Here is a 15,179-nt window from a genome sequence, read left to right as displayed (position 1 = left end):
CATTTGTGTGCTGTTTCATTACAGAAATGTTATCAGAAAGGTGTCCAGATTTGTCAGGTTTTTAAAAGGTTCAACAGACACTGTACACGTCACAAAATATATTGGTTGGGTTGATCTTTAACCGGTTTTCTAGGTAACTTTTGGTGTGATAATGACTGCATCCACACAGTAGAGTCACAAAGATGCCAGTTGCCGCGAGCGGCAGGAGTCTCTTCCTGGTTTTTAGACAGCTGGTGGATGGAAATGAAGCTCCACCCACGATGCAACTTGCAGTGTCGGCAAAGCGTTTCCGGTTTAGTGGCCGACGTTGCAAATTGCTGTGTGGGGGGAGCTTCATTTCTATCCACCAGCTGTCTAAAAACCAGGAAGAGACTGCTGCCGCGAGCGGCAAGAAGCATCTTTGTGACTCCACTGTGTACCTGTAACAATGGCTCCAACTTTTATAAAGTCACTAACTGGAAATGTGCACGCACGCACGCACGTGCACACACACACACACACACACAGTTTCCGTATCCACCCGGATGAAGTACTATACAGTTTTAAGTCCAAATTTTATTCTGACCCCTCCACGAAAAAGGCCTAGTTGTCCTGACCCCTTATCCATCATTTATACATTATGGATAAGTAGTGTGGATTTATACTGTTATTCATTTATAGTACTCCCAGTCTAATCACAGAACATGCTGCCACATGCAGTGAAATAAAATCAACTAACTAAGCTCTGTAGGGCAGGTGTAGTTGGACGTGTCTTGAAGTTTGTCATCATGCCCATTCATCAGAAACGGATTGCGGAAATGGGAAGAAAATAATGTGTTGATTTGAACAGGTGATTTGATTTCCCTTGTGTGTGTATGCAAGAAGACTCGTTTTCTTATGGAGCGGGTGTGTTTGCATGTTGTAAACAAGGTAACTAAATTATTATGGCTACTGTGTTCTAATGGTTTGCCTCCACGCACTGAAAAAAGGCAGTCATTTACAAATTGAAAACCTGTTAATAGCACATTGAATTGCTGTGCTAATGCATTCCTACTATTCTGTGCCATTTTCAGCCTAGTAACTTTTTCCAAAACATTTTTTTTTACAGGATTTTTCTTTTTTTCACTGAAAGGGGGCATGTTCAGCTGTCAGAAAAACACATTTGTCCAGCTCTAATCCATTATTTCCATATCCATATCCATTACACTGTAACTGGGGGGACTTTTTATACTAAAGATGGCCATTACTCCTCATGTAATGAAGAATATGGTAGCACATTGTAAGCACAAAGTAAGACTTAATATATTTATCAACCATTGTTACGACCCTATTTTCTGAATTATGAAAATACAATTTCCTCTATAATTAAGTGTAACAGTGTAGACATGTTATGCTTTGCCACATCAGTAATGCAACCTAAAACATCGAAGAGGAAAAAAACAGTGATACTTATACTTCTTCTGGTATAGGGTTTAGTTTAAAAAATATATGCTACTTTCTGAAGTCATGTGGCTAGAGAAATAGTCAGGACATTTACAGGTGGATTTGTCAAGTCCTGGACAAACATTGATTTCAAGATTTTAAGCATTACAAATACATTTATCATAATTGAATTTATAACATTTGGTGAGAAACATTAGAACTACACTATAGCCTATATCCATAGGCCTAATAAGAATTCGAAATTGTGATTGTTTTAATTTGAATTATATTTGTAACTGAAGCTGAATAAATTAACATGATGGGGGACGTGGCATTTTAGTTTACCTGTATTCAATTCAAAGGGATTATTTATATTTAATTTAGTAGTACAAATCATTGTTTTCTATGGTACAGAGGCTTTAATACTATGATATATAAGATAAGCTTTTGTAATTAGTGTTTTTGCTTTATATTTACACAAGATATGTTGTATTATGTCATGGGACATGGGGACACAAATGGCCCAGTTGCCCATATTCATGCTGTATTATTGTACAACTTGCAATCAATCCAGCGACGATACAACCACAGGGTGGCACTGTTGACTAACAAATGACAACAAGACACTAGTCCTGTAGTGAGATATCAAAAATGATCATAATTTATGAACATAGTTCTAATCTATACTGGTTTTGTAAATACAGTTTTTAAATTACTCAAACATAATGCATTTTGGGTACATTTTCACAACAGGCGGTACACAGGACGTTCTAAAGCCGCACGCGCAGTTTGTTGACAGAAGTTGCTCAGAGAGCATGTCAACAATAACCGTGGATTTAGTTTTTTTTTTTTTCACTTAATTTTTATTGAAGAAAAAACAGACAAAACCAAAAACCAAAAGACAAGACAAGAAAAAAAAAGAACAAAAAGAGGAAGACAAAAACAAAACAAAAAAAGACAAAGCTGCATTTTTCATATTACAAGATACATTCATTGAAATCCTATTGCATTATCACTAGGCTGAGAGAAGAGATCCCACTTTTCCCACATTTTATAGAACTTATCCTTTTGTAGTCTAAGTATGAATGTTAGTTTTTCCATAGCATACAGTTCCTCAGTAATGTCCATCCAATGTTCTTTCGTTGGTGGGTCCTGTTGGTACCAGCGTCGTGTGATCGCTTTCTTACTTGTCGCTAAGAGGATCTTGATTAAATATTTATCATGTATTAGAAACTCTTCAGGGATATTTCCCAGCAGTAAGAAGGAACAAGTCAGAGGTATCTCAAAACACACCGTGGATTTAGTTTTAAACAAAATCATGACCGAGTCCGAGACCAAGAGGATAACCCAAACTGTCCGTAGACGTGCAACATTGGTGAGTTTACGTCGTTTTTGTTTCGTGAGTGGGCTGTTTAATGGAGCTTGTTGCAACTTGCAATGTTAAGCTTGCCTGAAATAATGTAATGAATTAGGCCTACATGATTTGAACCTTCACGCCATAGCACCTTACTCTCTGCACGGCACCCTTCAACGTCTTGTCTTGTGTATGCCCACAAACGGGTTGAACTTGTATACATATTAGGCCTTAACATATTACTGTTCAAGTATGTTCAAATCATGTAGTCTAAAAACTACATGATTTCAGACCATGTTCAAAAGCATACATGTTCTCTTAATGTGTTTTACATTTTGGGAGAACTACCCATTTTAACGTCGAGGTGCCCTGTGCTTTGCTGTGCCCACAATGTTTTATGTATTCCAATCCAGGCCCTTTGTTTATGCCAAAAGATTTTCTCCCCAACAGCTTGTTCCAGTTTTGTGTATAACCAGAGCTGTCCAGCAGGTGGGGCTAATATGCTTCATGGTTTACTGGCAGATGTCCACACACACACACACACACACACACACACACACACACACACACACACACACACACACACACACACACACACACACACACACACACACACACACACACAGATTTAACCAGAGTTTATTCCCTTTTTGACAGCTGTGTGTGTGTGTGTGTGTGTGTGTGTGTGTGTGTGTGTGTGTGTGTGTGTGTGTGTGTGTGTGTGTGTGTGTGTGTGTGTGTGTGTGTGTGTGTGTGTGTGGCAACAAGTCAACAGCTCTGACATTTAAGTGTCTATCTGTCCCAGCTGCTGCTGTCTGTGTAGGGCCAGGAGGGAGGGGGGGGGGTTGGGGGGGGGGGGGGGTGAGGTGGCACCCTTTTCAAAGTAACTCACCTCACCTGATGTGATGTGAAACGACACCAAAACAAACCAGTGTGGTGGGAGAGATCCGTACAAGTAGTACCTGCCTAATACCCTATTGGTCTGACTGCATTTTTTTCCAGTGGAAATATCATAAAAAACTAAGTTGTATTATAATCGGAGACTATTTGACATTCAATGTTCTTTTTCCACAAATGAGTCTTGAAAAATGGGTCTCGTCTTAATGTCTTATAATCAGAGTCGTCTTATATTCGGCACAATACGGTATTTAAAAAACCTAACCAATTTAGACCTGAGGCCGATCCTAAAAAGTTTTCTGAAAAACCTATGTTTCTATGTCAGTGGTGCTCAACCTTTTTCATGTCAAGGACCCCCAGAATTATATGTATTTGGCCGCAGACCCCCATCTGAAAATATGTTGTTCGGTGTGATGATTTTCACTCCAAATGACTCGATCGGTGATCAGCAATTTAACAATTTAATCTGGAAAAAACGATCTTTTATTCTATTTAGGTGGTATAAAAATCAATCAGATGTATAGTATAATATCGTTTTGCATCTTTGTGACAGGCCTAAACGTTCTCCCCTTCCTCCCCCCACACACAGGAACAGTTTTGACATATCATAATTTTGGAAATATTCAAATTTTACAATCTGTGATCGGGATCGGATCGGTCCCAAAAAACCTGATCGGAGCACCTCTAATACAGGCTACTTGAGTATTAGTACCGAAGTATTAGCATATCAAGTAATCTAAATCTGCAAGGTTAGGTAACCTCTAGTAACTAAAGCTGTCAAATAATTGCAGTGGAGTAAAAGGTTGTCACCTGACAGTGCCTGTAATGAAGGGCAAATCTAAAGTACTGGATCTTCAGGCCGCTCTGTTGCGAAGCCTTCCGCGTGCGTAACAGAAGTCCCGGAAAAGACGCGTTGTGATGATTGGCCAGTAGACAGTCACTTGAGTGGCAGCGAGAGACATGGAGTAGTCGCATGAGTGACGTCACTTGGGCAGCGACGCAGCGTGCCTTCAGCAAATGCCTTCAGCACTTGCGCTTGACTTCCTGCCTTCAATGGAGACACGTCACTCCAATGAACTGCAGCGGCCAATGAGGCATCTATTTTTGTTTTAAATCTATGGTGTTAAACACCACTGTGAGTGACACTGCTGCAGTGCACCCCCACACCACATGGTGTGTAATTTAGGTTGTTGTGCTGTGATTGTGAACTGTTGTCATGGCAGACCCCTGAACAGTGCTTGTGCCAAGTTTGGTACATGATTGGAGCAACAGTGTGCCAGCCTGTGGCCCCAAAGGCCACATGTGGCCCCCTGGGTGTGACTTTTATTTGTCTTCATGGCAGATGGGGCTGTCACGATTACACATCTAAGTTGTCACCCAAAATAATCGCGATTAACTACTTAATTGTGTTTTCTGCATTGAACATTGTTACGTTACAATCTGTATTTCTGTTTGCCTTGTATAGGCTTCATAATCACACATTGCACGGCGCAGATATGACAAATAACTTGAATATACAAAGAAATCACTGACAAGCTTATGGATCTGCTATTTTTTTAAATGTTTGAAAATGTGTTGTTTAGACATGAAAACTATTGACAATTATGCAAAAACAATTGCAATCATCACAAAATAATTGCGATTAGACAATTATGCAATAATTGTGACAGGCCTAATGGCAGACCCCCTAAACATTGTTTGTGGCAAGTTTGGTCCAGATTCAACTTGGAGCAGTTTGTGGCCCCTGGTGTGACTAATTCACATGGCAGACCCCTGCACTCAGTGCAGATACGAGGGCAGTGCGCCTGACAGGACCCCGCCATTCATGCTAGTTATGGTTTTATACGTTACTATCTTAAGACACTTGGTAATGGTGGGTGGTGACTCTGGTGAGGTGACAGATGTTACTGGTGTTTTAGACTGGATTTCCAGTTGAGTCGACCCTCAGGTGGTCACTACAGTCACTACTGTACTGGTTAGCAGCTGGTTAACAGATGAGTTGACCCTCAGGTGGGCACTACTACATGGTTAGCAGCTGCATGGTTAGCAGCTGACACTACAACTCTGTACTGCTGTGGTCAATATCATTAGCAATTAATCACTTTACTTCAGAGATGAGTAGTTCCCATTAACCTGTGTTCTTTGGAGACCCCTTTTTTAGATTGGCTCATCGGACACGAGCTGAGATCGCCCACACACGGCAGGCACACACATGCACGCACACTTTGACACAATCTAAAATTTAGATTGTGTCATTTAATGTCTCAACAGAAGAGCAGGGAGACCAAATACAACCAGCCCAAAATAAATTGTGTTATGTATTGGAAAAAGTGTACATAGTGCCACTCTTAGTGATTCACTCTTACTTATACTGACTGATGCTATTCACAGACGCATGCATCTATGCATTAAGTTCCGAAGAACAGCTTGAAAAGTATGGACTCTTGCAGTCAGTACTTTTGGGAACAACTGCGTATAGATCTATATTGCAGACCAGTGTTGTAGGGCAGTGGTTCTCAAGCCGTGACAAACCCTCAGAATAATCATATTAGAACTGGGGAGGCGTTTAATTTTGCTTGACTCGGTTATTGCGGCTTCCGCCTTTATTTTATAGAGGGACAGACAGTAGGCTGACAGGAAATGGGGAGAGAGATGGGGGAGTGACATGCAGTAAAGGCCGTCGGGATCGGGAGTCGAACCCGCGGCACACTACCAGACTGGATTACCAGCCAAGGTGCCTGGACCGCTGAGCCACGGCCCAGGCCAGCTATTTTCACATTGTTGTTGCCTCTTTCTTTTTATTATATTAGTTTTTATTAGGTTTTTTATAGACATGACATACAGGACATACATAACAATGACACATACACCAGACTAGACAATGTATAAAACGAGTGGCCTCTTTCTTATATTATTTGACATATTTGCGGCCAATTCTTTTTTTCTTTGGCTTTTGGCTTTTATTTCATATTTTTTATAGAGGGATAGACCGTAGGCTGACAGGAAATGGGGAGAGAGATGGGGGGGGGGGGGTGACATGCAGTAAAGGCCGTCTGGATTTGGGAGTCAAACCCGCGGCACACTACCAGACTAGATTACCAGCCAAGGTGCCTGGACCACTGAGCCACGGCCCAGGTCGTCTTGACCAATATTTTGGCCAATGTTTGATTACTTTTGAAGCAGTAATGGTCCCTTTTTTTATGTATTAAAAGCAAAAGGGTCTTACATGTCCTTATAATTGTCACCTCACTGTCATCCTGGGACCCCCCCTCCCCAAAATCATGTGGGGACCCCCAGCCCACAGATTGAGAGGCTGACACTGTTGTAGGCTGCTCTCTCTCTCTCTCTATAGCAGTTTTTAGGCAGTAGGATTTAGTGCCATACGCAGCTGTCCCTGACTGTGCGCTGTGACACCCGATCCCAGCTAGCATTGGGCCGCACGGTGAAAGCCCCTACCCGTCAGGGAACAGAAATGGCCTGGCAATGTAAATCACCCTCCCCCTTTCTCACTGTCTCTCTCTTCTCCTCTCCTCTTCACACCTCTTTTTCTCCTATTTCCTTCCATCCTCCTTTCCTTCCTTCCCTTAATTCCACTCATTTTCAACATTTTACTATGTCATTAATATACCTTAGAGCTGTTGGGTGGAAATAATAAAAAAGTCCCCCCATTCTGTGTTTCCTATAACTAGAGGTCTGAAAAAAATCACCATGTTAATGATTTTTTTCATAATTACAGTTCTAGGAAACACAGAATGGGGGGACTTTTTTTTATTATTTCCAACAGCTCTAAGGTATACTAATGACATAGTAAAATGTTGAAAATGGGTGGTTTTCCCCTTTAAGTTCTCTCTCCTTCATACCCACTGTCTGTGTGAATTGAATACATTTGATATGATTGATTAAATACTTTATTGGCAGAAATGTAATCAGTACGGGGTACAGTCAAACACACTTCCAATGGGATCACCGAAAAAAGTCCTTGTGGTCTTGTTTCCATTCAGGTCCTGGTTATTCAATTCATAACCGTGATGTGAAAAATAACATATCTACAGGTTGGGGAACAAATAAGGGGGTTATAAGGAGGTGGGGGAAGTCCGTAGACTAAGGACCACAATGGAAATAATAACCCTTTATGGCTTTTTGTGTTTTTTAGCACCTTCTGTATACATTCACACCACTATTCACCATTCACAAACTATTAAAGTAGTCAATCTCTCTCTCTCTCTCTCTCTCTCTCTCTCTCTCTCTCTCTCTTTCTCTCTCTGTCTCTCTCTCTCTCTCTCTCTCTCTCTCTCTCTCTCTCTCTATCTCTCTCTCTCTCTCTCTCTCTCTCTCTTTTTATTATTCAATTGAATTCAAAGGGGCTTTATTGGCATGAGAAAACATATGTTTACATTGCCAAAAGTTGAACAAAACCAATCTCTCTCTCTCTCTCTCTCTCTCTCTCTCTCTCACGCCCCTCTTACCACTCTGTAGTTCCCCCCCGCCCCTCCAGGGTTGGGCAGACAGAAATAACCTGACGAGGGGGTCAGTGAGAGAGTGGTCACATTTCTCTTCACATCTGTCTCACTGTGTATTCATTTAGATTTAACACCGATTTAACACAGAGGCTCTCAACCTTTTTCATTTCCAGGAACCCCTGGCCTGCTGTTTGATATGCATCAGGTCACAGACACCCAATAATGATATGATTTTTCACCTCAGGTTCTCTCTGGTTCTCAACCTTTTCAGGCTGCAACCTTAAATAATCATATTTTAACCCTGAGGTCTGTGTCACCTTATAGCTTTTTACCACTTTAACCATTGTTTTAAACTTTAGCTGTTGAAAAATAGCAGATCTCCACCTCATGGCGCGGCATGCACCGAGTGCCGCGACACAAGCTTGTAGATCTGCTATTTTTGAAAAATCGTGAAAACGTGGCCAAATATTTGAATATTCTTTCACAGCTAATCCTTTTTACTCAAATATTATTTTCTTCTGGGAGGTCCCTGGAACAACATATTTTCAGATGGGGGTCGGCGGCCAAATACAGATCATTCTAGGGGTCCTTGGCATGAAATATTTTGAGCACCACTGATATAGAAACAGAAAACTGTCATGATTTAGAAGACATTTTGTAGAATCTGGCCTCAGGTCTAAATGGATTAACTGGGGACCCCCAAATACAATCATATTTTAATTGGGGGACCCCCGACTCTGACAAGCACTGTCTTGGAATTGTATGAGTTGAGGCATTACATTTTGTTTGACTCACAGTCAGATAAATATTGTTAAAATAGCCGATCTACAAACTTTCAACGCCTCGCGTTGCAAGGGGTTGTGAGCTTGTATATTTGTATTTCTTTCTTTCTTTCTTTCTTTCTTTCTTTCTTTCTTTCTTTCTTGTAGCTTCTGTAAAAACCTCCACACAACAACCAAACCACTGCAGTGGGTGCACCACCACCACCACCACCACAGCTGTCATGTTTTCTATCACTGCTTCTCAATGTGGGGTCTGGGGTCCTCGAAGGGCTCATTGGCTCCTAACTAGCACTTGGTTCCTAACTATATATCAATCATTTAGATTGATTTGTAGTTAGGAACCAAGTGGACCCTAATGGGTCTGTAACTCTTGAGAGTGTACAAATGGAACCAAATGGATCCATTTGGTTCCATTTGTACAGCTCTCAGAGTTAAATTGACAGTTTGACACTGAAGATTTTACAGATTAGATTAAAAAATATATATATCAATTTGGGGGCCGTGGCCTAATGCATATCAAACGCCCTTGAATTTAAAAAAAGGTTGAGAATAATTGTTCTAGATTGTTTATTGAGGCGATAACAGACAGCACAGATGTGTCTTCAAGCGATGCTCTCACTCTTAATTCACACATTATGCTGATTCTTCTCACTGGATCTCTTCTCGCTTTGTGTCGACAACGACACCTCTCACCTCCTCGGCACACACACCTCCTCATCCTCCTCCCATTACAGCTGTTGCCCATTTGACCGCAAAACAAAACATTATTTTCAAAGATGCTTTGAAATGGACCAAATAGACAAACTAACACATCATCACCACTGTTTTAATGTGTGTCCTAATTCCTTTGTGCCTTGCTGCGATATACAGTGGCCGAAGTAACCGAGTGCATTTTACTCAAGTACTAAGTAAGTAGCTGTACTACTACAAGCTACTTTTACTTTACTTGAGTGTGTTTATTTATCAATGTTCCATACTTTGTCTATTTAGATTAATATCACAAAATATACAGGATTAAATAAGCGCTATTTTTCTATTCAAAAGCAGCAGATTTAAAATCTCACACCACTTTGCGACACGGCAAGTTGTGAGCTTGTAATGTAGATCTGCATTTTTTCCAGGGGGGACCCAGCTAAATGATAATTTGTAACCAAATGGACCCTTATGGGTCTGTAACAAATGGAACCAAATGGACCCTAACAGGTCCATTTGGTTCCATTTGTACACTCTCGGAGTTAAATTAACAGTGGTTTTACAATATAAATTCGGGCACCAGAGATAGAAATGCCATTAAATCGGGGATCTGTGGCATAATGCGTGTGAAACTGGGGGTCCTTGAAATTAATATGTTTCGGAATCAATGCTGGAGCCGTAAAGATCCTCCCTTATCGGGGTCACTGGTATATGTTTTCAAATGGGGGGTCCGTGGCCTAATAAATGTTGATTTGGGGGTCCTTGACACGAAAAAGTTTGGGAACCACTGCTGTAGATCAGCTATTATTGGACAGTATCTCCACATTAATGGTCAAAAACCTCCTAAGCTGTATTTGGGTAAAGTGATGATAATATACGAACACATTCAAGTAGCTGACAATGTATAAAGTCACTGTACACTACTGACTTTGATGAGGCAGTATTGTTGTTCTAAAAACATGTTTTTTCCCCTCCCTGAAAAAAATGAATATTTTGGTTTCTGCCCAACAGTAAAGTAACAGTTATTATTATTATTCATGCAGAAGGCACATTCTTTTTATGCTTTTTTTTTTTACAGAAATGACAAATGACGTCCTGGTTACTCTAGTAAAATTGCAATTAAAAAACAAATTCAAAATGCATTGCCTATAATGACATTCACTTGATGGGAGGATCAGGTTGAAAGTGGCTAACAGGTGGAGTTGTTTTATTTTAGATTCAGTGAATTTCTAAATCTCTACTATACTCCTATACTCATGTGGTTTCCATTCAGGTGTATTGTGATTGTTAGGGGACTTAATAACATCAGTTTAATCTTTGAACACATGGCCTGGTTGTCAACAGCTGTTCCACACCAAGCACCACTGCACCAGTGGTTTGTAGTTCATTGGACTCATTAACCATTTAAGCCATACTATAGACTAATTCATTGTACGCCCAATAGTTAAAATATCCGATCTTACAAGATCACAAGTCACAGCACAATTTATAATTTAGGCATTTAGCGGACACTCTTATGATGAATTCCTGTACTGTTCTTTGTCTATATAGAAGTGTCTATTTGTACGTCTCTAAATGTTTTGATGATTTGAACATAGTGGACCCTATTGGAAACAAGTGTAATGCTTAATTGGGTCGTCCACTCACAGTTAACAGCCTTTGTATTGAGTTTGTGCTTGAAATGTACTGTAATTGTGCAAACTGTTAATAAATTCTTCAATCAATCAATCAATCCAGGGCGATTTACAGTAAGCAAGAACAAAGACATGGTAATACATCATATACATAAAATAGTCATCATGAATACGTAAGCTAAGAACCTAACAGTGGAATATCTGAAACTATGCGTATATACTATATAGAGTGCTATGTCTACATAAAATGCTATCTAAGTTACATAAGTTGATCCTGTAAGGTTGTCGAGGCTAGGGCAAGTGCAGCATGAATGCAACGTGTTGGGATCTTTCTTGTAGACCTGCCGCCTTGAAACATTTTCAGAAATCATGTTAATTCTCAAACTGGACCCCCAAATTAATAATAAGTGTGTTATTTGGGCTGTGGACCCGCGTCTGAAAATATTTGGTGCCAGGGAGGAAAGCACCCCATAAGAGATCATCCGTGTTGTTCAAAAATGTATTTCCACCTCTTTCAACATTTTTTCAAAATGTCTTGAGAATAGCAGATCTACAAGCTCACGGCGCATTGTGTCGTGACACGATGTGAGCTGTGAGTACGTCTGCTATTTTTTTACGTCTGCTACGATATATAAAATATCGGTCAAAGCGGTTCAAACTAATTGTGATGCTATATTAAATAACCTGTATCCCCATGGATTAAAGTTCTCAGTCGCTACGACTGATTTCAGTCATTGGGATTTCACAGGAGCCAGTAGGCCTTCAGAACCATCTCTTGTACTGAATATAGATCTGCAACTGCCATGAGCTGTGAGCTTGTAGATCGGCTATTTTCAGATATTAGTTGTTTTAAGATGAAAGAGTATATGAAGTGGTCCAACTAGAAACAGAAAACATGTTCAGAAGTATCCTCCATAAAACTGTAATCCTCTCGGATATCATAAAATTAAAGCCTCAATGTAGAAAAAAATGATCTAAACATTATAATATTAGTTCATTGTTTAGGAAACTTTCATGCTGTTTCCACAATCATGGGGGGGGGGGGGGGGTCCTCCAGGCCCCACAGAAACAAGTAGCCACCTTCCTTCTGCTGCTGTTCCAGGTGTGATGATCCCCCTCCCCCCTCGGCAGCTGTGAGACCTGTCACCCTCCAAAGTCATTTGATCAATGATGTCACATCATTGGCCTTTGACTTAACATATCAAAACCCACCGTGGCAAGGCCAGGTTTTTAGGCCACGCCCCTTATAGATGACCTGAGGCCATGATGATGATGACACTGACCTCATTCTAATCTATACATTAGTGGTCTACACATCTGGCTCACAGTCAACACTGGATCTACTAATTTATACCTAATTTATATTTATACCTAATTTATACTAATTTATACCTCGGATTCGTAAGCATTTGATGCTTACTTTGCTTGCTTTTTCTAAGTATTTTTACAAGTATTTTTTTGATACAGATTGTGAGATGGAAGAGAACTCGTCTTTTTCATCCTTTACATACACCGATACGTTGCATACCGTTAGTTCCACTTCTTCGCCGAGGTCGAGTCCAACTTTACCGGAGTCCCCAAGGACGAGCAGGAGCCACGGCGAAAGGTAAAACAAACTATTTTTTATTATTACCAGTGGTGGACAAAGTACATGTACTTACTCAAGTACATGTACTTTGTACATTCTTATAGGATACTCAAGTATAAGAATACGTATTCCAAATGACACATTATTATTAAGTACATTTCCTTTTTTTAATATCAATGCATTGCAGTCAAAATAGTCAAAATCGCAAAAAGACGATCAGCAATTTAGCTTGTAGATCGGCTATCTTCACTATTTGAAATGGGGAGCAGGGTGGTTAATTCATAATGTATTTTTGTAAGTTTGGGTGTCAATTTGAAAATCGTGAAAGTCATGGGGAAAAAAGTAAATGTACTTAGTTACCGTCTGTCCACCACTGTTTATTTCTAACTGGCATTGCAGTGTTTGTTTTATCTTGTTTGACCTTTCTAGAATAAATAAATAAATGAAATGACAGGCCGCGGTGAAAAGTAACCCATAAGGGTCCATTTGGTTCCGTTTGTACACTCTCAGAGTTATGGGGGCTGCATTCACAATTCACATGGAATCAGGCAAGCGGTAGACGGCAGACGGCATGTCATTTTAGTGGACGGGAGCAGGACGGTAAACGGAACAGGGCGGTCCAGCATGTTTTGCCTTTTTGCCATCTATCGCTTGCCTGATTCCATGTGAATGCAGCATTAATGCATCCTTGAAATGAAGACGTTTGAGAAGCACACTGCCACGCACACTGCTACTGGTTGTGTTACAAAGCTGAACGATTGTGTTAAGAAGTTAAAGCTCTGTGTCCTCATAGTATTAAATAATCATTGCTAATAGAATAGCGTTGTAACAGGGGACGGGGTCTCCCTGTTGTCTGCATTTTTTTAGGTGGGTTGAAAATTTCAGCCCACGGGGAGAACGAACCCATAGTATTAATTTTGTCTGCTCATTAATACAAATAAAGACAAAGCTACATATTGAAGGTGCAGCAAGGTGGTTTTCTTTGGTTAAAATAAGTGTTACATTTGGAGTTAGTATTCATTTCTAGGGTGTTAATAAGTACAGATTCCTAGTGTATCCAATCAGGAGAAATAACTTGTACAGCAGTGCATGGTTTCCAAACTTTTTAGCCCCGTGACCCAAAAGAGACATTTAATTTTTGCCCTGGACCCAGCCTTGTGAAAATAGCAGATCTACAAGCTCACAATATGTCGCTTTGTGCCGCGTTGTGAGCTTGTAGATTGGCTATTTTCACTACTTCTTTTCGTAAAATGACTGACAAAAATCATTGAATTTTGTTTTTAATTAATGAAAGTGTTTGCTATTTTTGGGAATGTCATTTGTAAATGTTTTGAAATAATACTAATTAAAGAACAAATATAGAGGGACCCACAAAACATGTGTCTGCGACCCACAAATGGGTCCCGAACCAGTGTTTGGGAACCAGTGTCTTACAGGATACAGTATACATTTTAATGAGCAGACACAGTTCAAACACTGGGTTCGCCATTCTCCTCATGGGATGGAATTAGCAGCAACCCACCTAACAATGCAGACAGGGAGACCCCTGTTACTGAACAAACACTCTATTTACTATCAGGATACAGAGCTCCAACCTTTTAACTGAATCTTTTAGTTTTAAACTAAAACAATATCACGGACATCACCTTTTAAAACAGCCTCTATAGAGCGTCACAGTCCCGCCCCCTACCATGGACCAGGAAATGATTCTCCGTTAATTTTCCTCATAGACATTTCAGAAAGTATTTATTTAAAGACAACTCGAGTCGTGACAAATCATGACAACAAACACATTTTTTTGGGCCGAACAAATAATTAGAAAGAAGAAAAAAACGGCAGGTTACAACACTTTTTTTGTTGTTTTTCTTCTTTGTAATTATTTGTTTGGTCCAAAATATTGTTTGTGTTGTCATGAGTTGTCACGACTCGAGTTGGCTTTGTCCGCGGTGTAACCGTCTTTAAATAAATACTTTTTGAAATGTCTATGGGAAAAATGCATTGGGATTCATTTCCTGGTCCATGGTAGGGGGCGGGACTGCGACGCTCTATAATGCAGTATATATAAGCCAGTGACATAACCATTAACCAGTGACTGTATGTAACAACCAGTGACATAGCTGTGTTAAATAGTAGTATATTACCATAGTAATTAAGTTATTATCACCTATTTGAACATAAACAGGTAATTGCAGTGTGGTAAAGTTGCGTGTGTGTGTGTGTGTGTAAATACACAGTTTGTCCCTCAGTCTTGTAACAGGGGTGTTGTCTGCTGTGCGTGCTGACTGACAGGAACAGCCTCTTGTCTCCCTTTGGTCACCAACTAACTATTTAATGACTCAGGACCTCCGGTTTAACCACTTGCCTGACCAT

Source organism: Electrona antarctica (genome assembly GCF_951216825.1).
Source record: "Electrona antarctica genome assembly, chromosome: 13".
Classification (NCBI taxonomy): Eukaryota; Metazoa; Chordata; class Actinopteri; order Myctophiformes; family Myctophidae; genus Electrona; species Electrona antarctica.
This window is presented reverse-complemented; position numbering follows the sequence as displayed.